We start from the raw sequence: 26,992 nt of genomic DNA, 5'->3' as shown, positions 1-26,992 counted from the left end.
TATGAGAAGAATCTTTACTTTGAAACTCTGTTCTTTACCTTTTTCACACTATGAAACAGCTTTTTGTATTCACCTTAAACACTGTTTCAGGGCAAGAGATTGTGTTTTAGACTAAAAGGGAATGCATTATAAGAAGAATCTTTACTTTGAAACTCTGTTTACCATTTTCACACTATGAAACAGCTTTGTATTCACCTTAAACACTGTTTCAGGGCAAGAGATTGTGTTTTAGACTAAAAGGGAATGCATTATAAGAAGAATCTTTACTTTGAAACTCTGTTCTTTACCTTTTTCGCACTATGAAACAGCTTTGTATTCACCTTAAACACTGTTTCAGGGCAAGAGATTGTGTTTTAGACTAAAAGGGAATGCATTATAAGAAGAATCTTTACTTTGAAACTCTGTTTACCATTTTCACACTATGAAACAGCTTTGTATTCACCTTAAACACTGTTTCAGGGCAAGAGATTGTGTTTTAGACTAAAAGGGAATGCATTATAAGAAGAATCTTTACTTTGAAACTCTGTTCTTTACCTTTTTCGCACTATGAAACAGCTTTGTATTCACCTTAAACACTGTTTCAGGGCAAGAGATTGTGTTTTAGACTAAAATGGAATGCATTATAAGAAGAATCTTTACTTTGAAACTCTGTTCTTTACCTTTTTCACACTATGAAACAGCTTTGTATTCACCTTAAACACTGTTTCAGGGCAAGAGATTGTGTTTTAGACTAAAAGGGAGTGCATTATGAGAAGAATCTTTACTTTGAAACTCTGTTCTTTACCTTTTTCACACTATGAAACAGCTTTTTGTATTCACCTTAAACACTGTTTCAGGGCAAGAGATTGTGTTTTAGACTAAAAGGGAATGCATTATAAGAAGAATCTTTACTTTGAAACTCTGTTTACCATTTTCACACTATGAAACAGCTTAGTATTCACCTTAAACACTGTTTCAGGGCAAGAGATTGTGTTTTAGACTAAAAGGGAATGCATTATAAGAAGAATCTTTACTTTGAAACTCTGTTCTTTACCTTTTTCGCACTATGAAACAGCTTTGTATTCACCTTAAACACTGTTTCAGGGCAAGAGATTGTGTTTTAGACTAAAATGGAATGCATTATAAGAAGAATCTTTACTTTGAAACTCTGTTCTTTACCTTTTTCACACTATGAAACAGCTTTGTATTCACCTTAAACACTGTTTCAGGGCAAGAGATTGTGTTTTAGACTAAAAGGGAGTGCATTATAAGAAGAATCTTTACTTTGAAACTCTGTTCTTTACCTTTTTCACACTATGAAACAGCTTTGTATTCACCTTAAACACTGTTTCAGGGCAAGAGATTGTGTTTTAGACTAAAAGGGAGTGCATTATAAGAAGAATCTTTACTTCGAAACTCTGTTCTTTACCTTTTTCACACTATGAAACAGCTTTGTATTCACCTTAAACACTGTTTCAGGGCAAGAGATTGTGTTTTAGACTAAAAGGGAGTGCATTATAAGAAGAATCTTTACTTTGAAACTCTGTTCTTTACCTTTTTCACACTATGAAACAGCTTTGTATTCACCTTAAACACTGTTTCAGGGCAAGAGATTGTGTTTTAGACTAAAAGGGAGTGCATTATGAGAAGAATCTTTACTTTGAAACTCTGTTCTTTACCTTTTTCACACTATGAAACAGCTTTGTATTCACCTTAAACACTGTTTCAGGGCAAGAGATTGTGTTTTAGACTAAAAGGGAGTGCATTATGAGAAGAATCTTTACTTTGAAACTCTGTTCTTTACCTTTTTCACACTATGAAACAGCTTTTTGTATTCACCTTAAACACTGTTTCAGGGCAAGAGATTGTGTTTTAGACTAAAAGGGAATGCATTATAAGAAGAATCTTTACTTTGAAACTCTGTTTACCATTTTCACACTATGAAACAGCTTTGTATTCACCTTAAACACTGTTTCAGGGCAAGAGATTGTGTTTTAGACTAAAAGGGAATGCATTATAAGAAGAATCTTTACTTTGAAACTCTGTTCTTTACCTTTTTCGCACTATGAAACAGCTTTGTATTCACCTTAAACACTGTTTCAGGGCAAGAGATTGTGTTTTAGACTAAAATGGAATGCATTATAAGAAGAATCTTTACTTTGAAACTCTGTTCTTTACCTTTTTCACACTATGAAACAGCTTTGTATTCACCTTAAACACTGTTTCAGGGCAAGAGATTGTGTTTTAGACTAAAAGGGAGTGCATTATAAGAAGAATCTTTACTTTGAAACTCTGTTCTTTACCTTTTTCACACTATGAAACAGCTTTGTATTCACCTTAAACACTGTTTCAGGGCAAGAGATTGTGTTTTAGACTAAAAGGGAGTGCATTATAAGAAGAATCTTTACTTTGAAACTCTGTTCTTTACCTTTTTCACACTATGAAACAGCTTTGTATTCACCTTAAACACTGTTTCAGGGCAAGAGATTGTGTTTTAGACTAAAAGGGAGTGCATTATGAGAAGAATCTTTACTTTGAAACTCTGTTCTTTACCTTTTTCACACTATGAAACAGCTTTGTATTCACCTTAAACACTGTTTCAGGGCAAGAGATTGTGTTTTAGACTAAAAGGGAATGCATTATAAGAAGAATCTTTACTTTGAAACTCTGTTCTTTACCTTTTTCACACTATAAAACAGCTTTGTATTCACCTTAAACACTGTTTCAGGGCAAGAGATTGTGTTTTAGACTAAAAGGGAGTGCATTATAAGAAGAATCTTTACTTTGAAACTCTGTTCTTTACCTTTTTCACACTATGAAACAGCTTTGTATTCACCTTAAACACTGTTTCAGGGCAAGAGATTGTGTTTTAGACTAAAAGGGAGTGCATTATGAGAAGAATCTTTACTTTGAAACTCTGTTCTTTACCTTTTTCACACTATGAAACAGCTTTGTATTCACCTTAAACACTGTTTCAGGGCAAGAGATTGTGTTTTAGACTAAAAGGGAATGCATTATAAGAAGAATCTTTACTTTGAAACTCTGTTCTTTACCTTTTTCACACTATAAAACAGCTTTGTATTCACCTTAAACACTGTTTCAGGGCAAGAGATTGTGTTTTAGACTAAAAGGGAGTGCATTATAAGAAGAATCTTTACTTTGAAACTCTGTTCTTTACCTTTTTCACACTATGAAACAGCTTTGTATTCACCTTAAACACTGTTTCAGGGCAAGAGATTGTGTTTTAGACTAAAAGGGAGTGCATTATGAGAAGAATCTTTACTTTGAAACTCTGTTCTTTACCTTTTTCACACTATGAAACAGCTTTGTATTCACCTTAAACACTGTTTCAGGGCAAGAGATTGTGTTTTAGACTAAAAGGGAATGCATTATAAGAAGAATCTTTACTTTGAAACTCTGTTCTTTACCTTTGTCACACTATGAAACAGCTTTGTATTCACCTTAAACACTGTTTCAGGGCAAGAGATTGTGTTTTAGACTAAAAGGGAATGCATTATAAGAAGAATCTTTACTTTGAAACTCTGTTTACCATTTTCACACTATGAAACAGCTTTGTATTCACCTTAAACACTGTTTCAGGGCAAGAGATTGTGTTTTAGACTAAAAGGGAATGCATTATAAGAAGAATCTTTACTTTGAAACTCTGTTTACCATTTTCACACTATGAAACAGCTTTGTATTCACCTTAAACACTGTTTCAGGGCAAGAGATTGTGTTTTAGACTAAAAGGGAGTGCATTATGAGAAGAATCTTTACTTTGAAACTCTGTTCTTTACCTTTTTCACACTATGAAACAGCTTTGTATTCACCTTAAACACTGTTTCAGGGCAAGAGATTGTGTTTTAGAGTAAAAGGGAATGCATTATAAGAAGAATCTTTACTTTGAAACTCTGTTCTTTACCTTTGTCACACTATGAAACAGCTTTGTATTCACCTTAAACACTGTTTCAGGGCAAGAGATTGTGTTTTAGACTAAAAGGGAATGCATTATAAGAAGAATCTTTACTTTGAAACTCTGTTCTTTACCTTTTTCACACTATGAAACAGCTGTGTATTCACCTTAAACACTGTTTCAGGGCAAGAGTTTGTGTTTTAGACTAAAAGGGAGTGCATTATGAGAAGAATCTTTACTTTGAAACTCTGTTCTTTACCTTTTTCACACTATGAAACAGCTTTTTGTATTCACCTTAAACACTGTTTCAGGGCAAGAGATTGTGTTTTAGACTAAAAGGGAATGCATTATAAGAAGAATCTTTACTTTGAAACTCTGTTTACCATTTTCACACTATGAAACAGCTTTGTATTCACCTTAAACACTGTTTCAGGGCAAGAGATTGTGTTTTAGACTAAAAGGGAATGCATTATAAGAAGAATCTTTACTTTGAAACTCTGTTCTTTACCTTTTTCGCACTATGAAACAGCTTTGTATTCACCTTAAACACTGTTTCAGGGCAAGAGATTGTGTTTTAGACTAAAATGGAATGCATTATAAGAAGAATCTTTACTTTGAAACTCTGTTCTTTACCTTTTTCACACTATGAAACAGCTTTGTATTCACCTTAAACACTGTTTCAGGGCAAGAGATTGTGTTTTAGACTAAAAGGGAGTGCATTATGAGAAGAATCTTTACTTTGAAACTCTGTTCTTTACCTTTTTCACACTATGAAACAGCTTTTTGTATTCACCTTAAACACTGTTTCAGGGCAAGAGATTGTGTTTTAGACTAAAAGGGAATGCATTATAAGAAGAATCTTTACTTTGAAACTCTGTTTACCATTTTCACACTATGAAACAGCTTAGTATTCACCTTAAACACTGTTTCAGGGCAAGAGATTGTGTTTTAGACTAAAAGGGAATGCATTATAAGAAGAATCTTTACTTTGAAACTCTGTTCTTTACCTTTTTCGCACTATGAAACAGCTTTGTATTCACCTTAAACACTGTTTCAGGGCAAGAGATTGTGTTTTAGACTAAAATGGAATGCATTATAAGAAGAATCTTTACTTTGAAACTCTGTTCTTTACCTTTTTCACACTATGAAACAGCTTTGTATTCACCTTAAACACTGTTTCAGGGCAAGAGATTGTGTTTTAGACTAAAAGGGAGTGCATTATAAGAAGAATCTTTACTTTGAAACTCTGTTCTTTACATTTTTCACACTATGAAACAGCTTTGTATTCACCTTAAACACTGTTTCAGGGCAAGAGATTGTGTTTTAGACTAAAAGGGAGTGCATTATAAGAAGAATCTTTACTTCGAAACTCTGTTCTTTACCTTTTTCACACTATGAAACAGCTTTGTATTCACCTTAAACACTGTTTCAGGGCAAGAGATTGTGTTTTAGACTAAAAGGGAGTGCATTATGAGAAGAATCTTTACTTCGAAACTCTGTTCTTTACCTTTTTCACACTATGAAACAGCTTTGTATTCACCTTAAACACTGTTTCAGGGCAAGAGATTGTGTTTTAGACTAAAAGGGAATGCATTATAAGAAGAATCTTTACTTTGAAACTCTGTTCTTTACCTTTTTCACACTATGAAACAGCTTTGTATTCACCTTAAACACTGTTTCAGGGCAAGAGATTGTGTTTTAGACTAAAAGGGAGTGCATTATAAGAAGAATCTTTACTTTGAAACTCTGTTCTTTACCTTTTTCACACTATGAAACAGCTTTGTATTCACCTTAAACACTGTTTCAGGGCAAGAGATTGTGTTTTAGACTAAAAGGGAGTGCATTATGAGAAGAATCTTTACTTTGAAACTCTGTTCTTTACCTTTTTCACACTATGAAACAGCTTTTTGTATTCACCTTAAACACTGTTTCAGGGCAAGAGATTGTGTTTTAGACTAAAAGGGAATGCATTATAAGAAGAATCTTTACTTTGAAACTCTGTTTACCATTTTCACACTATGAAACAGCTTTGTATTCACCTTAAACACTGTTTCAGGGCAAGAGATTGTGTTTTAGACTAAAAGGGAATGCATTATAAGAAGAATCTTTACTTTGAAACTCTGTTCTTTACCTTTTTCACACTATGAAACAGCTTTTTGTATTCACCTTAAACACTGTTTCAGGGCAAGAGATTGTGTTTTAGACTAAAATGGAATGCATTATAAGAAGAATCTTTACTTTGAAACTCTGTTCTTTACCTTTTTCACACTATGAAACAGCTTTGTATTCACCTTAAACACTGTTTCAGGGCAAGAGATTGTGTTTTAGACTAAAAGGGAGTGCATTATGAGAAGAATCTTTACTTTGAAACTCTGTTCTTTACCTTTTTCACACTATGAAACAGCTTTTTGTATTCACCGTGATCACTGTTTCAGGGCAAGAGATTGTGTTTTAGACTAAAAGGGAATGCATTATAAGAAGAATCTTTACTTTGAAACTCTGTTCTTTACCTTTTTCACACTATGAAACAGCTTTGTATTCACCTTAAACACTGTTTCAGGGCAAGAGATTGTGTTTTAGACTAAAAGGGAGTGCATTATAAGAAGAATCTTTACTTTGAAACTCTGTTCTTTACCTTTTTCACACTATGAAACAGCTTTGTATTCACCTTAAACACTGTTTCAGGGCAAGAGATTGTGTTTTAGACTAAAAGGGAGTGCATTATGAGAAGAATCTTTACTTTGAAACTCTGTTCTTTACCTTTTTCACACTATGAAACAGCTTTTTGTATTCACCTTAAACACTGTTTCAGGGCAAGAGATTGTGTTTTAGACTAAAAGGGAATGCATTATAAGAAGAATCTTTACTTTGAAACTCTGTTTACCATTTTCACACTATGAAACAGCTTAGTATTCACCTTAAACACTGTTTCAGGGCAAGAGATTGTGTTTTAGACTAAAAGGGAATGCATTATAAGAAGAATCTTTACTTTGAAACTCTGTTCTTTACCTTTTTCGCACTATGAAACAGCTTTGTATTCACCTTAAACACTGTTTCAGGGCAAGAGATTGTGTTTTAGACTAAAATGGAATGCATTATAAGAAGAATCTTTACTTTGAAACTCTGTTCTTTACCTTTGTCACACTATGAAACAGCTTTGTATTCACCTTAAACACTGTTTCAGGGCAAGAGATTGTGTTTTAGACTAAAAGGGAATGCATTATAAGAAGAATCTTTACTTTGAAACTCTGTTCTTTACCTTTTTCACACTATGAAACAGCTGTGTATTCACCTTAAACACTGTTTCAGGGCAAGAGTTTGTGTTTTAGACTAAAAGGGAGTGCATTATAAGAAGAATCTTTACTTTGAAACTCTGTTTACCGTTTTCACACTACGAAACAGCTTTGTATTCAACTTAAACACTGTTTCAGAGCAAGACATCTTGTTTTTAACCAAATTGAATGACTTACAATGTGTTAAGAAAACACATATTTCAAGTGAAAAGAGTTTATACAGGGGAGAAATAAGGTGTTTATAATATGACCAATTAAAGTAATTGCAACTCTCTTTGTACACCTCTACCCACAAAGAAACAGGGCTTCTATGCATTGTAATCAGCTTATACACCGTTTCAGAGCAAGACATCTTGTTTTTAACCAAACTGAATAACTTACAATATCCTAAGAAAACACATATTTCAAGTGAAAAGAGTTTATCCAGGGGAGAACAAGTTGTTTTAACATGGTTCTAATGTGACCCTCGCAAGTAATTGCAACTCTGTTTTTACACCTCTAACCACAAGGAGGCAACGTTTCCACGCATTATAATTGGCTTATACATAGTTTCAGAGCAAGAAATATTGTTTTTAACCAAACTGAACAACTTACAATATCCTAAGAAAACACATATTTCAAGTGAAAAGAGTTTATACAGGGGAGAAACAAGGTGTTTGTTATATGACAATTTAAAGTAATTGCAACTCTGTTTGTAAACCTCTAAACACAAAGAAACAGGGCTTCTATGCATTGTAATCAGCTTAAACACTGTTTCAGGGCAAGAGATTGTGTTTTAGACTAAAAGGGAATGCATTATAAGAAGAATCTTTACTTTGAAACTCTGTTCTTTACCTTTTTCACACTATGAAACAGCTTTGTATTCACCTTAAACACTGTTTCAGGGCAAGAGATTGTGTTTTAGACTAAAAGGGAGTGCATTATAAGAAGAATCTTTACTTTGAAACTCTGTTCTTTACCTTTTTCACACTATGAAACAGCTTTGTATTCACCTTAAACACTGTTTCAGGGCAAGAGATTGTGTTTTAGACTAAAAGGGAGTGCATTATGAGAAGAATCTTTACTTTGAAACTCTGTTCTTTACCTTTTTCACACTATGAAACAGCTTTTTGTATTCACCTTAAACACTGTTTCAGGGCAAGAGATTGTGTTTTAGACTAAAAGGGAATGCATTATAAGAAGAATCTTTACTTTGAAACTCTGTTTACCATTTTCACACTATGAAACAGCTTTGTATTCACCTTAAACACTGTTTCAGGGCAAGAGATTGTGTTTTAGACTAAAAGGGAATGCATTATAAGAAGAATCTTTACTTTGAAACTCTGTTCTTTACCTTTTTCGCACTATGAAACAGCTTTGTATTCACCTTAAACACTGTTTCAGGGCAAGAGATTGTGTTTTAGACTAAAATGGAATGCATTATAAGAAGAATCTTTACTTTGAAACTCTGTTCTTTACCTTTTTCACACTATGAAACAGCTTTGTATTCACCTTAAACACTGTTTCAGGGCAAGAGATTGTGTTTTAGACTAAAAGGGAGTGCATTATAAGAAGAATCTTTACTTTGAAACTCTGTTCTTTACCTTTTTCACACTATGAAACAGCTTTGTATTCACCTTAAACACTGTTTCAGGGCAAGAGATTGTGTTTTAGACTAAAAGGGAGTGCATTATAAGAAGAATCTTTACTTTGAAACTCTGTTCTTTACCTTTTTCACACTATGAAACAGCTTTGTATTCACCTTAAACACTGTTTCAGGGCAAGAGATTGTGTTTTAGACTAAAAGGGAGTGCATTATGAGAAGAATCTTTACTTTGAAACTCTGTTCTTTACCTTTTTCACACTATGAAACAGCTTTGTATTCACCTTAAACACTGTTTCAGGGCAAGAGATTGTGTTTTAGACTAAAAGGGAATGCATTATAAGAAGAATCTTTACTTTGAAACTCTGTTCTTTACCTTTTTCACACTATAAAACAGCTTTGTATTCACCTTAAACACTGTTTCAGGGCAAGAGATTGTGTTTTAGACTAAAAGGGAGTGCATTATAAGAAGAATCTTTACTTTGAAACTCTGTTCTTTACCTTTTTCACACTATGAAACAGCTTTGTATTCACCTTAAACACTGTTTCAGGGCAAGAGATTGTGTTTTAGACTAAAAGGGAGTGCATTATGAGAAGAATCTTTACTTTGAAACTCTGTTCTTTACCTTTTTCACACTATGAAACAGCTTTGTATTCACCTTAAACACTGTTTCAGGGCAAGAGATTGTGTTTTAGACTAAAAGGGAATGCATTATAAGAAGAATCTTTACTTTGAAACTCTGTTCTTTACCTTTTTCACACTATAAAACAGCTTTGTATTCACCTTAAACACTGTTTCAGGGCAAGAGATTGTGTTTTAGACTAAAAGGGAGTGCATTATAAGAAGAATCTTTACTTTGAAACTGTTCTTTACCTTTTTCACACTATGAAACAGCTTTGTATTCACCTTAAACACTGTTTCAGGGCAAGAGATTGTGTTTTAGACTAAAAGGGAGTGCATTATGAGAAGAATCTTTACTTTGAAACTCTGTTCTTTACCTTTTTCACACTATGAAACAGCTTTGTATTCACCTTAAACACTGTTTCAGGGCAAGAGATTGTGTTTTAGACTAAAAGGGAATGCATTATAAGAAGAATCTTTACTTTGAAACTCTGTTCTTTACCTTTGTCACACTATGAAACAGCTTTGTATTCACCTTAAACACTGTTTCAGGGCAAGAGATTGTGTTTTAGACTAAAAGGGAATGCATTATAAGAAGAATCTTTACTTTGAAACTCTGTTTACCATTTTCACACTATGAAACAGCTTTGTATTCACCTTAAACACTGTTTCAGGGCAAGAGATTGTGTTTTAGACTAAAAGGGAATGCATTATAAGAAGAATCTTTACTTTGAAACTCTGTTTACCATTTTCACACTATGAAACAGCTTTGTATTCACCTTAAACACTGTTTCAGGGCAAGAGATTGTGTTTTAGACTAAAAGGGAGTGCATTATGAGAAGAATCTTTACTTTGAAACTCTGTTCTTTACCTTTTTCACACTATGAAACAGCTTTGTATTCACCTTAAACACTGTTTCAGGGCAAGAGATTGTGTTTTAGAGTAAAAGGGAATGCATTATAAGAAGAATCTTTACTTTGAAACTCTGTTCTTTACCTTTGTCACACTATGAAACAGCTTTGTATTCACCTTAAACACTGTTTCAGGGCAAGAGATTGTGTTTTAGACTAAAAGGGAATGCATTATAAGAAGAATCTTTACTTTGAAACTCTGTTCTTTACCTTTTTCACACTATGAAACAGCTGTGTATTCACCTTAAACACTGTTTCAGGGCAAGAGTTTGTGTTTTAGACTAAAAGGGAGTGCATTATGAGAAGAATCTTTACTTTGAAACTCTGTTCTTTACCTTTTTCACACTATGAAACAGCTTTTTGTATTCACCTTAAACACTGTTTCAGGGCAAGAGATTGTGTTTTAGACTAAAAGGGAATGCATTATAAGAAGAATCTTTACTTTGAAACTCTGTTTACCATTTTCACACTATGAAACAGCTTTGTATTCACCTTAAACACTGTTTCAGGGCAAGAGATTGTGTTTTAGACTAAAAGGGAATGCATTATAAGAAGAATCTTTACTTTGAAACTCTGTTCTTTACCTTTTTCGCACTATGAAACAGCTTTGTATTCACCTTAAACACTGTTTCAGGGCAAGAGATTGTGTTTTAGACTAAAATGGAATGCATTATAAGAAGAATCTTTACTTTGAAACTCTGTTCTTTACCTTTTTCACACTATGAAACAGCTTTGTATTCACCTTAAACACTGTTTCAGGGCAAGAGATTGTGTTTTAGACTAAAAGGGAGTGCATTATGAGAAGAATCTTTACTTTGAAACTCTGTTCTTTACCTTTTTCACACTATGAAACAGCTTTTTGTATTCACCTTAAACACTGTTTCAGGGCAAGAGATTGTGTTTTAGACTAAAAGGGAATGCATTATAAGAAGAATCTTTACTTTGAAACTCTGTTTACCATTTTCACACTATGAAACAGCTTAGTATTCACCTTAAACACTGTTTCAGGGCAAGAGATTGTGTTTTAGACTAAAAGGGAATGCATTATAAGAAGAATCTTTACTTTGAAACTCTGTTCTTTACCTTTTTCGCACTATGAAACAGCTTTGTATTCACCTTAAACACTGTTTCAGGGCAAGAGATTGTGTTTTAGACTAAAATGGAATGCATTATAAGAAGAATCTTTACTTTGAAACTCTGTTCTTTACCTTTTTCACACTATGAAACAGCTTTGTATTCACCTTAAACACTGTTTCAGGGCAAGAGATTGTGTTTTAGACTAAAAGGGAGTGCATTATAAGAAGAATCTTTACTTTGAAACTCTGTTCTTTACCTTTTTCACACTATGAAACAGCTTTGTATTCACCTTAAACACTGTTTCAGGGCAAGAGATTGTGTTTTAGACTAAAAGGGAGTGCATTATAAGAAGAATCTTTACTTCGAAACTCTGTTCTTTACCTTTTTCACACTATGAAACAGCTTTGTATTCACCTTAAACACTGTTTCAGGGCAAGAGATTGTGTTTTAGACTAAAAGGGAGTGCATTATGAGAAGAATCTTTACTTTGAAACTCTGTTCTTTACCTTTTTCACACTATGAAACAGCTTTGTATTCACCTTAAACACTGTTTCAGGGCAAGAGATTGTGTTTTAGACTAAAAGGGAATGCATTATAAGAAGAATCTTTACTTTGAAACTGTTCTTTACCTTTTTCACACTATGAAACAGCTTTGTATTCACCTTAAACACTGTTTCAGGGCAAGAGATTGTGTTTTAGACTAAAAGGGAGTGCATTATAAGAAGAATCTTTACTTTGAAACTCTGTTCTTTACCTTTTTCACACTATGAAACAGCTGTGTATTCACCTTAAACACTGTTTCAGGGCAAGAGTTTGTGTTTTAGACTAAAAGGGAGTGCATTATGAGAAGAATCTTTACTTTGAAACTCTGTTCTTTACCTTTTTCACACTATGAAACAGCTTTTTGTATTCACCTTAAACACTGTTTCAGGGCAAGAGATTGTGTTTTAGACTAAAAGGGAATGCATTATAAGAAGAATCTTTACTTTGAAACTCTGTTTACCATTTTCACACTATGAAACAGCTTTGTATTCACCTTAAACACTGTTTCAGGGCAAGAGATTGTGTTTTAGACTAAAAGGGAATGCATTATAAGAAGAATCTTTACTTTGAAACTCTGTTCTTTACCTTTTTCGCACTATGAAACAGCTTTGTATTCACCTTAAACACTGTTTCAGGGCAAGAGATTGTGTTTTAGACTAAAATGGAATGCATTATAAGAAGAATCTTTACTTTGAAACTCTGTTCTTTACCTTTTTCACACTATGAAACAGCTTTGTATTCACCTTAAACACTGTTTCAGGGCAAGAGATTGTGTTTTAGACTAAAAGGGAGTGCATTATGAGAAGAATCTTTACTTTGAAACTCTGTTCTTTACCTTTTTCACACTATGAAACAGCTTTTTGTATTCACCTTAAACACTGTTTCAGGGCAAGAGATTGTGTTTTAGACTAAAAGGGAATGCATTATAAGAAGAATCTTTACTTTGAAACTCTGTTTACCATTTTCACACTATGAAACAGCTTAGTATTCACCTTAAACACTGTTTCAGGGCAAGAGATTGTGTTTTAGACTAAAAGGGAATGCATTATAAGAAGAATCTTTACTTTGAAACTCTGTTCTTTACCTTTTTCGCACTATGAAACAGCTTTGTATTCACCTTAAACACTGTTTCAGGGCAAGAGATTGTGTTTTAGACTAAAATGGAATGCATTATAAGAAGAATCTTTACTTTGAAACTCTGTTCTTTACCTTTTTCACACTATGAAACAGCTTTGTATTCACCTTAAACACTGTTTCAGGGCAAGAGATTGTGTTTTAGACTAAAAGGGAGTGCATTATAAGAAGAATCTTTACTTTGAAACTCTGTTCTTTACCTTTTTCACACTATGAAACAGCTTTGTATTCACCTTAAACACTGTTTCAGGGCAAGAGATTGTGTTTTAGACTAAAAGGGAGTGCATTATAAGAAGAATCTTTACTTCGAAACTCTGTTCTTTACCTTTTTCACACTATGAAACAGCTTTGTATTCACCTTAAACACTGTTTCAGGGCAAGAGATTGTGTTTTAGACTAAAAGGGAGTGCATTATGAGAAGAATCTTTACTTTGAAACTCTGTTCTTTACCTTTTTCACACTATGAAACAGCTTTGTATTCACCTTAAACACTGTTTCAGGGCAAGAGATTGTGTTTTAGACTAAAAGGGAATGCATTATAAGAAGAATCTTTACTTTGAAACTGTTCTTTACCTTTTTCACACTATGAAACAGCTTTGTATTCACCTTAAACACTGTTTCAGGGCAAGAGATTGTGTTTTAGACTAAAAGGGAGTGCATTATAAGAAGAATCTTTACTTTGAAACTCTGTTCTTTACCTTTTTCACACTATGAAACAGCTTTGTATTCACCTTAAACACTGTTTCAGGGCAAGAGATTGTGTTTTAGACTAAAAGGGAGTGCATTATGAGAAGAATCTTTACTTTGAAACTCTGTTCTTTACCTTTTTCACACTATGAAACAGCTTTTTGTATTCACCTTAAACACTGTTTCAGGGCAAGAGATTGTGTTTTAGACTAAAAGGGAATGCATTATAAGAAGAATCTTTACTTTGAAACTCTGTTTACCATTTTCACACTATGAAACAGCTTTGTATTCACCTTAAACACTGTTTCAGGGCAAGAGATTGTGTTTTAGACTAAAAGGGAATGCATTATAAGAAGAATCTTTACTTTGAAACTCTGTTCTTTACCTTTTTCACACTATGAAACAGCTTTTTGTATTCACCTTAAACACTGTTTCAGGGCAAGAGATTGTGTTTTAGACTAAAATGGAATGCATTATAAGAAGAATCTTTACTTTGAAACTCTGTTCTTTACCTTTTTCACACTATGAAACAGCTTTGTATTCACCTTAAACACTGTTTCAGGGCAAGAGATTGTGTTTTAGATTAAAAGGGAGTGCATTATGAGAAGAATCTTTACTTTGAAACTCTGTTCTTTACCTTTTTCACACTATGAAACAGCTTTTTGTATTCACCTTAAACACTGTTTCAGGGCAAGAGATTGTGTTTTAGACTAAAAGGGAATGCATTATAAGAAGAATCTTTACTTTGAAACTCTGTTCTTTACCTTTTTCACACTATGAAACAGCTTTGTATTCACCTTAAACACTGTTTCAGGGCAAGAGATTGTGTTTTAGACTAAAAGGGAGTGCATTATAAGAAGAATCTTTACTTTGAAACTCTGTTCTTTACCTTTTTCACACTATGAAACAGCTTTGTATTCACCTTAAACACTGTTTCAGGGCAAGAGATTGTGTTTTAGACTAAAAGGGAGTGCATTATGAGAAGAATCTTTACTTTGAAACTCTGTTCTTTACCTTTTTCACACTATGAAACAGCTTTTTGTATTCACCTTAAACACTGTTTCAGGGCAAGAGATTGTGTTTTAGACTAAAAGGGAATGCATTATAAGAAGAATCTTTACTTTGAAACTCTGTTTACCATTTTCACACTATGAAACAGCTTTGTATTCACCTTAAACACTGTTTCAGGGCAAGAGATTGTGTTTTAGACTAAAAGGGAATGCATTATAAGAAGAATCTTTACTTTGAAACTCTGTTCTTTACCTTTTTCGCACTATGAAACAGCTTTGTATTCACCTTAAACACTGTTTCAGGGCAAGAGATTGTGTTTTAGACTAAAATGGAATGCATTATAAGAAGAATCTTTACTTTGAAACTCTGTTCTTTACCTTTTTCACACTATGAAACAGCTTTGTATTCACCTTAAACACTGTTTCAGGGCAAGAGATTGTGTTTTAGACTAAAAGGGAGTGCATTATGAGAAGAATCTTTACTTTGAAACTCTGTTCTTTACCTTTTTCACACTATGAAACAGCTTTTTGTATTCACCTTAAACACTGTTTCAGGGCAAGAGATTGTGTTTTAGACTAAAAGGGAATGCATTATAAGAAGAATCTTTACTTTGAAACTCTGTTTACCATTTTCACACTATGAAACAGCTTAGTATTCACCTTAAACACTGTTTCAGGGCAAGAGATTGTGTTTTAGACTAAAAGGGAATGCATTATAAGAAGAATCTTTACTTTGAAACTCTGTTCTTTACCTTTTTCGCACTATGAAACAGCTTTGTATTCACCTTAAACACTGTTTCAGGGCAAGAGATTGTGTTTTAGACTAAAATGGAATGCATTATAAGAAGAATCTTTACTTTGAAACTCTGTTCTTTACCTTTTTCACACTATGAAACAGCTTTGTATTCACCTTAAACACTGTTTCAGGGCAAGAGATTGTGTTTTAGACTAAAAGGGAGTGCATTATAAGAAGAATCTTTACTTTGAAACTCTGTTCTTTACCTTTTTCACACTATGAAACAGCTTTGTATTCACCTTAAACACTGTTTCAGGGCAAGAGATTGTGTTTTAGACTAAAAGGGAGTGCATTATAAGAAGAATCTTTACTTCGAAACTCTGTTCTTTACCTTTTTCACACTATGAAACAGCTTTGTATTCACCTTAAACACTGTTTCAGGGCAAGAGATTGTGTTTTAGACTAAAAGGGAGTGCATTATGAGAAGAATCTTTACTTTGAAACTCTGTTCTTTACCTTTTTCACACTATGAAACAGCTTTGTATTCACCTTAAACACTGTTTCAGGGCAAGAGATTGTGTTTTAGACTAAAAGGGAGTGCATTATAAGAAGAATCTTTACTTTGAAACTCTGTTCTTTACCTTTTTCACACTATGAAACAGCTTTGTATTCACCTTAAACACTGTTTCAGGGCAAGAGATTGTGTTTTAGACTAAAAGGGAGTGCATTATATGAAGAATCTTTACTTTGAATCTCTGTTCTTTACCTTTTTCGCACTATGAAACAGCTTTGTATTCACCTTAAACAACGTTTCAGGGCAAGAGATTGTGTTTTAGACTAAAAGGGAATGCATTATAAGAAGAATCTTTACTTTGAAACTCTGTTCTTTACCTTTTTCGCACTATGAAACAGCTTTGTATTCACCTTAAACACTGTTTCAGGGCAAGAGATTGTGTTTTAGACTAAAAGGGAGTGCATTATATGAAGAATCTTTACTTTGAATCTCTGTTCTTTACCTTTTTCACACTATGAAACAGCTTTGTATTCACCTTAAACACTGTTTCAGGGCAAGAGATTGTGTTTTAGACTAAAAGGGAATGCATTATAAGAAGAATCTTTACTTTGAAACTCTGTTCTTTACCTTTTTCGCACTATGAAACAGCTTTGTATTCACCTTAAACACTGTTTCAGGGCAAGAGATTGTGTTTTAGACTAAAAGGGAGTGCATTATAAGAAGAATCTTTACTTTGAAACTCTGTTCTTTACCTTTTTCACACTATGAAACAGCTTTGTATTCACCTTAAACACTGTTTAAGGGCAAGAGATTGTGTTTTAGACTAAAAGGGAGTGCATTATAAGAAGAATCTTTACTTTGAAACTCTGTTCTTTACCTTTTTCACACTATGAAACAGCTTTGTATTCACCTTAAACACTGTTTCAGGGCAAGAGATTGTGTTTTAGACTAAAATGGAATGCATTATAAGAAGAATCTTTACTTTGAAACTCTGTTCTTTACCTTTTTCACACTATGAAACAGCTTTGTATTCACCTTAAACACTGTTTCAGGGCAAGAGATTGTGTTTTAGACTAAAAGGGAGTGCATTATAAGAAGAATCTTTACTTTGAAACTCTGTTCTTTACCTTTTTCACACTATGAAACAGCTTTGTATTCACCTTAAACACTGTTTCAGGGCAAGAGATTGTGTTTTAGACTAAAAGGGAGTGCATTATAAGAAGAATCTTTACTTCGAAACTCTGTTCTTTACCTTTTTCACACTATGAAACAGCTTTGTATTCACCTTAAACACTGTTTCAGGGCAAGAGATTGTGTTTTAGACTAAAAGGGAGTGCATTATGAGAAGAATCTTTACTTTGAAACTCTGTTCTTTACCTTTTTCACACTATGAAACAGCTTTGTATTCACCTTAAACACTGTTTCAGGGCAAGAGATTGTGTTTTAGACTAAAAGGGAATGCATTATAAGAAGAATCTTTACTTTGAAACTCTGTTCTTTACCTTTTTCACACTATGAAACAGCTTTGTATTCACCTTAAACACTGTTTCAGGGCAAGAGATTGTGTTTTAGACTAAAAGGGAGTGCATTATAAGAAGAATCTTTACTTTGAAACTCTGTTCTTTACCTTTTTCACACTATGAAACAGCTTTGTATTCACCTTAAACACTGTTTCAGGGCAAGAGATTGTGTTTTAGACTAAAAGGGAGTGCATTATATGAAGAATCTTTACTTTGAATCTCTGTTCTTTACCTTTTTCACACTATGAAACAGCTTTGTATTCACCTTAAACACTGTTTCAGGGCAAGAGATTGTGTTTTAGACTAAAAGGGAGTGCATTATAAGAAGAATCTTTACTTTGAAACTCTGTTCTTTACCTTTTTCACACTATGAAACAGCTTTTTGTATTCACCTTAAACACTGTTTCAGGGCAAGAGATTGTGTTTTAGACTAAAAGGGAATGCATTATAAGAAGAATCTTTACTTTGAAACTCTGTTTACCATTTTCACACTATGAAACAGCTTAGTATTCACCTTAAACACTGTTTCAGGGCAAGAGATTGTGTTTTAGACTAAAAGGGAATGCATTATAAGAAGAATCTTTACTTTGAAACTCTGTTCTTTACCTTTTTCGCACTATGAAACAGCTTTGTATTCACCTTAAACACTGTTTCAGGGCAAGAGATTGTGTTTTAGACTAAAATGGAATGCATTATAAGAAGAATCTTTACTTTGAAACTCTGTTCTTTACCTTTTTCACACTATGAAACAGCTTTGTATTCACCTTAAACACTGTTTCAGGGCAAGAGATTGTGTTTTAGACTAAAAGGGAGTGCATTATAAGAAGAATCTTTACTTTGAAACTCTGTTCTTTACCTTTTTCACACTATGAAACAGCTTTGTATTCACCTTAAACACTGTTTCAGGGCAAGAGATTGTGTTTTAGACTAAAAGGGAGTGCATTATAAGAAGAATCTTTACTTCGAAACTCTGTTCTTTACCTTTTTCACACTATGAAACAGCTTTGTATTCACCTTAAACACTGTTTCAGGGCAAGAGATTGTGTTTTAGACTAAAAGGGAGTGCATTATGAGAAGAATCTTTACTTTGAAACTCTGTTCTTTACCTTTTTCACACTATGAAACAGCTTTGTATTCACCTTAAACACTGTTTCAGGGCAAGAGATTGTGTTTTAGACTAAAAGGGAGTGCATTATAAGAAGAATCTTTACTTTGAAACTCTGTTCTTTACCTTTTTCACACTATGAAACAGCTTTGTATTCACCTTAAACACTGTTTCAGGGCAAGAGATTGTGTTTTAGACTAAAAGGGAGTGCATTATATGAAGAATCTTTACTTTGAATCTCTGTTCTTTACCTTTTTCGCACTATGAAACAGCTTTGTATTCACCTTAAACAACGTTTCAGGGCAAGAGATTGTGTTTTAGACTAAAAGGGAATGCATTATAAGAAGAATCTTTACTTTGAAACTCTGTTCTTTACCTTTTTCGCACTATGAAACAGCTTTGTATTCACCTTAAACACTGTTTCAGGGCAAGAGATTGTGTTTTAGACTAAAAGGGAGTGCATTATATGAAGAATCTTTACTTTGAATCTCTGTTCTTTACCTTTTTCACACTATGAAACAGCTTTGTATTCACCTTAAACACTGTTTCAGGGCAAGAGATTGTGTTTTAGACTAAAAGGGAATGCATTATAAGAAGAATCTTTACTTTGAAACTCTGTTCTTTACCTTTTTCGCACTATGAAACAGCTTTGTATTCACCTTAAACACTGTTTCAGGGCAAGAGATTGTGTTTTAGACTAAAAGGGAGTGCATTATAAGAAGAATCTTTACTTTGAAACTCTGTTCTTTACCTTTTTCACACTATGAAACAGCTTTGTATTCACCTTAAACACTGTTTAAGGGCAAGAGATTGTGTTTTAGACTAAAAGGGAGTGCATTATAAGAAGAATCTTTACTTTGAAACTCTGTTCTTTACCTTTTTCACACTATGAAACAGCTTTGTATTCACCTTAAACACTGTTTCAGGGCAAGAGATTGTGTTTTAGACTAAAATGGAATGCATTATAAGAAGAATCTTTACTTTGAAACTCTGTTCTTTACCTTTTTCACACTATGAAACAGCTTTGTATTCACCTTAAACACTGTTTCAGGGCAAGAGATTGTGTTTTAGACTAAAAGGGAGTGCATTATAAGAAGAATCTTTACTTTGAAACTCTGTTCTTTACCTTTTTCACACTATGAAACAGCTTTGTATTCACCTTAAACACTGTTTCAGGGCAAGAGATTGTGTTTTAGACTAAAAGGGAGTGCATTATAAGAAGAATCTTTACTTCGAAACTCTGTTCTTTACCTTTTTCACACTATGAAACAGCTTTGTATTCACCTTAAACACTGTTTCAGGGCAAGAGATTGTGTTTTAGACTAAAAGGGAGTGCATTATGAGAAGAATCTTTACTTTGAAACTCTGTTCTTTACCTTTTTCACACTATGAAACAGCTTTGTATTCACCTTAAACACTGTTTCAGGGCAAGAGATTGTGTTTTAGACTAAAAGGGAATGCATTATAAGAAGAATCTTTACTTTGAAACTCTGTTCTTTACCTTTTTCACACTATGAAACAGCTTTGTATTCACCTTAAACACTGTTTCAGGGCAAGAGATTGTGTTTTAGACTAAAAGGGAGTGCATTATAAGAAGAATCTTTACTTTGAAACTCTGTTCTTTACCTTTTTCACACTATGAAACAGCTTTGTATTCACCTTAAACACTGTTTCAGGGCAAGAGATTGTGTTTTAGACTAAAAGGGAGTGCATTATATGAAGAATCTTTACTTTGAATCTCTGTTCTTTACCTTTTTCACACTATGAAACAGCTTTGTATTCACCTTAAACACTGTTTCAGGGCAAGAGATTGTGTTTTAGACTAAAAGGGAATGCATTATAAGAAGAATCTTTACTTTGAAACTCTGTTCTTTACCTTTTTCGCACTATGAAACAGCTTTGTATTCACCTTAAACACTGTTTCAGGGCAAGAGATTGTGTTTTAGACTAAAAGGGAGTGCATTATATGAAGAATCTTTACTTTGAATCTCTGTTCTTTACCTTTTTCACACTATGAAACAGCTTTGTATTCACCTTAAACACTGTTTCAGGGCAAGAGATTGTGTTTTAGACTAAAAGGGAATGCATTATAAGAAGAATCTTTACTTTGAAACTCTGTTCTTTACCTTTTTCGCACTATGAAACAGCTTTGTATTCACCTTAAACACTGTTTCAGGGCAAGAGATTGTGTTTTAGACTAAAAGGGAGTGCATTATAAGAAGAATCTTTACTTTGAAACTCTGTTCTTTACCTTTTTCACACTATGAAACAGCTTTGTATTCACCTTAAACACTGTTTAAGGGCAAGAGATTGTGTTTTAGACTAAAAGGGAGTGCATTATAAGAAGAATCTTTACTTTGAAACTCTGTTCTTTACCTTTTTCACACTATGAAACAGCTTTGTATTCACCGTTTCAGGGCAAGAGATTGTGTTTTAGACTAAAAGGGAATGCATTATAAGAAGAATCTTTACTTTGAAACTCTGTTCTTTACCTTTTTCACACTATGAAACAGCTTTGTATTCACCTTAAACACTGTTTCAGGGCAAGAGATTGTGTTTTAGACTAAAAGGGAATGCATTATAAGAAGAATCTTTACTTTGAAACTCTGTTTACCATTTTCACACTATGAAACAGCTTTGTATTCACCTTAAACACTGTTTCAGGGCAAGAGATTGTGTTTTAGACTAAAAGGGAGTGCATTATGAGAAGAATCTTTACTTTGAAACTCTGTTCTTTACCTTTTTCACACTATGAAACAGCTTTGTATTCACCTTAAACACTGTTTCAGGGCAAGAGATTGTGTTTTAGAGTAAAAGGGAATGCATTATAAGAAGAATCTTTACTTTGAAACTCTGTTCTTTACCTTTTTCACACTATGAAACAGCTGTGTATTCACCTTAAACACTGTTTCAGGGCAAGAGTTTGTGTTTTAGACTAAAAGGGAGTGCATTATAAGAAGAATCTTTACTTTGAAACTCTGTTTACCGTTTTCACACTACGAAACAGCTTTGTATTCAACTTAAACACTGTTTCAGAGCAAGACATCTTGTTTTTAACCAAATTGAATGACTTACAATGTGTTAAGAAAACACATATTTCAAGTGAAAAGAGTTTATACAGGGGAGAAATAAGGTGTTTATAATATGACCAATTAAAGTAATTGCAACTCTCTTTGTACACCTCTACCCACAAAGAAACAGGGCTTCTATGCATTGTAATCAGCTTATACACCGTTTCAGAGCAAGACATCTTGTTTTTAACCAAACTGAATAACTTACAATATCCTAAGAAAACACATATTTCAAGTGAAAAGAGTTTATCCAGGGGAGAACAAGTTGTTTTAACATGGTTCTAATGTGACCCTCGCAAGTAATTGCAACTCTGTTTTTACACCTCTAACCACAAGGAGGCAACGTTTCCACGCATTATAATTGGCTTATACATAGTTTCAGAGCAAGAAATATTGTTTTTAACCAAACTGAACAACTTACAATATCCTAAGAAAACACATATTTCAAGTGAAAAGAGTTTATACAGGGGAGAAACAAGGTGTTTGTTATATGACAATTTAAAGTAATTGCAACTCTGTTTGTAAACCTCTAAACACAAAGAAACAGGGCTTCTATGCATTGTAATCAGCTTAAACACTGTTTCAGGGCAAGAGATTGTGTTTTAGACTAAAAGGGAATGCATTATAAGAAGAATCTTTACTTTGAAACTCTGTTCTTTACCTTTTTCACACTATGAAACAGCTTTGTATTCACCTTAAACACTGTTTCAGGGCAAGAGATTGTGTTTTAGACTAAAAGGGAGTGCATTATAAGAAGAATCTTTACTTTGAAACTCTGTTCTTTACCTTTTTCACACTATGAAACAGCTTTGTATTCACCTTAAACACTGTTTCAGGGCAAGAGATTGTGTTTTAGACTAAAAGGGAGTGCATTATGAGAAGAATCTTTACTTTGAAACTCTGTTCTTTACCTTTTTCACACTATGAAACAGCTTTTTGTATTCACCTTAAACACTGTTTCAGGGCAAGAGATTGTGTTTTAGACTAAAAGGGAATGCATTATAAGAAGAATCTTTACTTTGAAACTCTGTTTACCATTTTCACACTATGAAACAGCTTTGTATTCACCTTAAACACTGTTTCAGGGCAAGAGATTGTGTTTTAGACTAAAAGGGAATGCATTATAAGAAGAATCTTTACTTTGAAACTCTGTTCTTTACCTTTTTCGCACTATGAAACAGCTTTGTATTCACCTTAAACACTGTTTCAGGGCAAGAGATTGTGTTTTAGACTAAAATGGAATGCATTATAAGAAGAATCTTTACTTTGAAACTCTGTTCTTTACCTTTTTCACACTATGAAACAGCTTTGTATTCACCTTAAACACTGTTTCAGGGCAAGAGATTGTGTTTTAGACTAAAAGGGAGTGCATTATGAGAAGAATCTTTACTTTGAAACTCTGTTCTTTACCTTTTTCACACTATTAAACAGCTTTTTGTATTCACCTTAAACACTGTTTCAGGGCAAGAGATTGTGTTTTAGACTAAAAGGGAATGCATTATAAGAAGAATCTTTACTTTGAAACTCTGTTTACCATTTTCACACTATGAAACAGCTTAGTATTCACCTTAAACACTGTTTCAGGGCAAGAGATTGTGTTTTAGACTAAAAGGGAATGCATTATAAGAAGAATCTTTACTTTGAAACTCTGTTCTTTACCTTTTTCGCACTATGAAACAGCTTTGTATTCACCTTAAACACTGTTTCAGGGCAAGAGATTGTGTTTTAGACTAAAATGGAATGCATTATAAGAAGAATCTTTACTTTGAAACTCTGTTCTTTACCTTTTTCACACTATGAAACAGCTTTGTATTCACCTTAAACACTGTTTCAGGGCAAGAGATTGTGTTTTAGACTAAAAGGGAGTGCATTATAAGAAGAATCTTTACTTTGAAACTCTGTTCTTTACCTTTTTCACACTATGAAACAGCTTTGTATTCACCTTAAACACTGTTTCAGGGCAAGAGATTGTGTTTTAGACTAAAAGGGAGTGCATTATAAGAAGAATCTTTACTTCGAAACTCTGTTCTTTACCTTTTTCACACTATGAAACAGCTTTGTATTCACCTTAAACACTGTTTCAGGGCAAGAGATTGTGTTTTAGACTAAAAGGGAGTGCATTATGAGAAGAATCTTTACTTTGAAACTCTGTTCTTTACCTTTTTCACACTATGAAACAGCTTTGTATTCACCTTAAACACTGTTTCAGGGCAAGAGATTGTGTTTTAGACTAAAAGGGAATGCATTATAAGAAGAATCTTTACTTTGAAACTCTGTTCTTTACCTTTTTCACACTATGAAACAGCTTTGTATTCACCTTAAACACTGTTTCAGGGCAAGAGATTGTGTTTTAGACTAAAAGGGAGTGCATTATAAGAAGAATCTTTACTTTGAAACTCTGTTCTTTACCTTTTTCACACTATGAAACAGCTTTGTATTCACCTTAAACACTGTTTCAGGGCAAGAGATTGTGTTTTAGACTAAAAGGGAGTGCATTATGAGAAGAATCTTTACTTTGAAACTCTGTTCTTTACCTTTTTCACACTATGAAACAGCTTTTTGTATTCACCTTAAACACTGTTTCAGGGCAAGAGATTGTGTTTTAGACTAAAAGGGAATGCATTATAAGAAGAATCTTTACTTTGAAACTCTGTTTACCATTTTCACACTATGAAACAGCTTTGTATTCACCTTAAACACTGTTTCAGGGCAAGAGATTGTGTTTTAGACTAAAAGGGAATGCATTATAAGAAGAATCTTTACTTTGAAACTCTGTTCTTTACCTTTTTCACACTATGAAACAGCTTTTTGTATTCACCTTAAACACTGTTTCAGGGCAAGAGATTGTGTTTTAGACTAAAAGGGAATGCATTATAAGAAGAATCTTTACTTTGAAACTCTGTTCTTTACCTTTTTCGCACTATGAAACAGCTTTGTATTCACCTTAAACACTGTTTCAGGGCAAGAGATTGTGTTTTAGACTAAAAGGGAGTGCATTATAAGAAGAATCTTTACTTTGAAACTCTGTTCTTTACCTTTTTCACACTATGAAACAGCTTTGTATTCACCTTAAACACTGTTTAAGGGCAAGAGATTGTGTTTTAGACTAAAAGGGAGTGCATTATAAGAAGAATCTTTACTTTGAAACTCTGTTCTTTACCTTTTTCACACTATGAAACAGCTTTGTATTCACCGTTTCAGGGCAAGAGATTGTGTTTTAGACTAAAAGGGAATGCATTATAAGAAGAATCTTTACTTTGAAACTCTGTTCTTTACCTTTTTCACACTATGAAACAGCTTTGTATTCACCTTAAACACTGTTTCAGGGCAAGAGATTGTGTTTTAGACTAAAAGGGAATGCATTATAAGAAGAATCTTTACTTTGAAACTCTGTTTACCATTTTCACACTATGAAACAGCTTTGTATTCACCTTAAACACTGTTTCAGGGCAAGAGATTGTGTTTTAGACTAAAAGGGAGTGCATTATGAGAAGAATCTTTACTTTGAAACTCTGTTCTTTACCTTTTTCACACTATGAAACAGCTTTGTATTCACCTTAAACACTGTTTCAGGGCAAGAGATTGTGTTTTAGAGTAAAAGGGAATGCATTATAAGAAGAATCTTTACTTTGAAACTCTGTTCTTTACCTTTTTCACACTATGAAACAGCTGTGTATTCACCTTAAACACTGTTTCAGGGCAAGAGTTTGTGTTTTAGACTAAAAGGGAGTGCATTATAAGAAGAATCTTTACTTTGAAACTCTGTTTACCGTTTTCACACTACGAAACAGCTTTGTATTCAACTTAAACACTGTTTCAGAGCAAGACATCTTGTTTTTAACCAAATTGAATGACTTACAATGTGTTAAGAAAACACATATTTCAAGTGAAAAGAGTTTATACAGGGGAGAAATAAGGTGTTTATAATATGACCAATTAAAGTAATTGCAACTCTCTTTGTACACCTCTACCCACAAAGAAACAGGGCTTCTATGCATTGTAATCAGCTTATACACCGTTTCAGAGCAAGACATCTTGTTTTTAACCAAACTGAATAACTTACAATATCCTAAGAAAACACATATTTCAAGTGAAAAGAGTTTATCCAGGGGAGAACAAGTTGTTTTAACATGGTTCTAATGTGACCCTCGCAAGTAATTGCAACTCTGTTTTTACACCTCTAACCACAAGGAGGCAACGTTTCCACGCATTATAATTGGCTTATACATAGTTTCAGAGCAAGAAATATTGTTTTTAACCAAACTGAACAACTTACAATATCCTAAGAAAACACATATTTCAAGTGAAAAGAGTTTATACAGGGGAGAAACAAGGTGTTTGTTATATGACAATTTAAAGTAATTGCAACTCTGTTTGTAAACCTCTAAACACAAAGAAACAGGGCTTCTATGCATTGTAATCAGCTTAAACACTGTTTCAGGGCAAGAGATTGTGTTTTAGACTAAAAGGGAATGCATTATAAGAAGAATCTTTACTTTGAAACTCTGTTCTTTACCTTTTTCACACTATGAAACAGCTTTGTATTCACCTTAAACACTGTTTCAGGGCAAGAGATTGTGTTTTAGACTAAAAGGGAGTGCATTATAAGAAGAATCTTTACTTTGAAACTCTGTTCTTTACCTTTTTCACACTATGAAACAGCTTTGTATTCACCTTAAACACTGTTTCAGGGCAAGAGATTGTGTTTTAGACTAAAAGGGAGTGCATTATGAGAAGAATCTTTACTTTGAAACTCTGTTCTTTACCTTTTTCACACTATGAAACAGCTTTTTGTATTCACCTTAAACACTGTTTCAGGGCAAGAGATTGTGTTTTAGACTAAAAGGGAATGCATTATAAGAAGAATCTTTACTTTGAAACTCTGTTTACCATTTTCACACTATGAAACAGCTTTGTATTCACCTTAAACACTGTTTCAGGGCAAGAGATTGTGTTTTAGACTAAAAGGGAATGCATTATAAGAAGAATCTTTACTTTGAAACTCTGTTCTTTACCTTTTTCGCACTATGAAACAGCTTTGTATTCACCTTAAACACTGTTTCAGGGCAAGAGATTGTGTTTTAGACTAAAATGGAATGCATTATAAGAAGAATCTTTACTTTGAAACTCTGTTCTTTACCTTTTTCACACTATGAAACAGCTTTGTATTCACCTTAAACACTGTTTCAGGGCAAGAGATTGTGTTTTAGACTAAAAGGGAGTGCATTATGAGAAGAATCTTTACTTTGAAACTCTGTTCTTTACCTTTTTCACACTATTAAACAGCTTTTTGTA

Source organism: Electrophorus electricus, chromosome 14 (genome assembly GCF_041902795.1).
Source record: "Electrophorus electricus isolate QZ-2024a chromosome 14, ASM4190279v1, whole genome shotgun sequence".
Taxonomy (NCBI): domain Eukaryota; kingdom Metazoa; phylum Chordata; class Actinopteri; order Gymnotiformes; family Gymnotidae; genus Electrophorus; species Electrophorus electricus.
Note: the sequence above shows the minus strand (reverse complement) of the source record.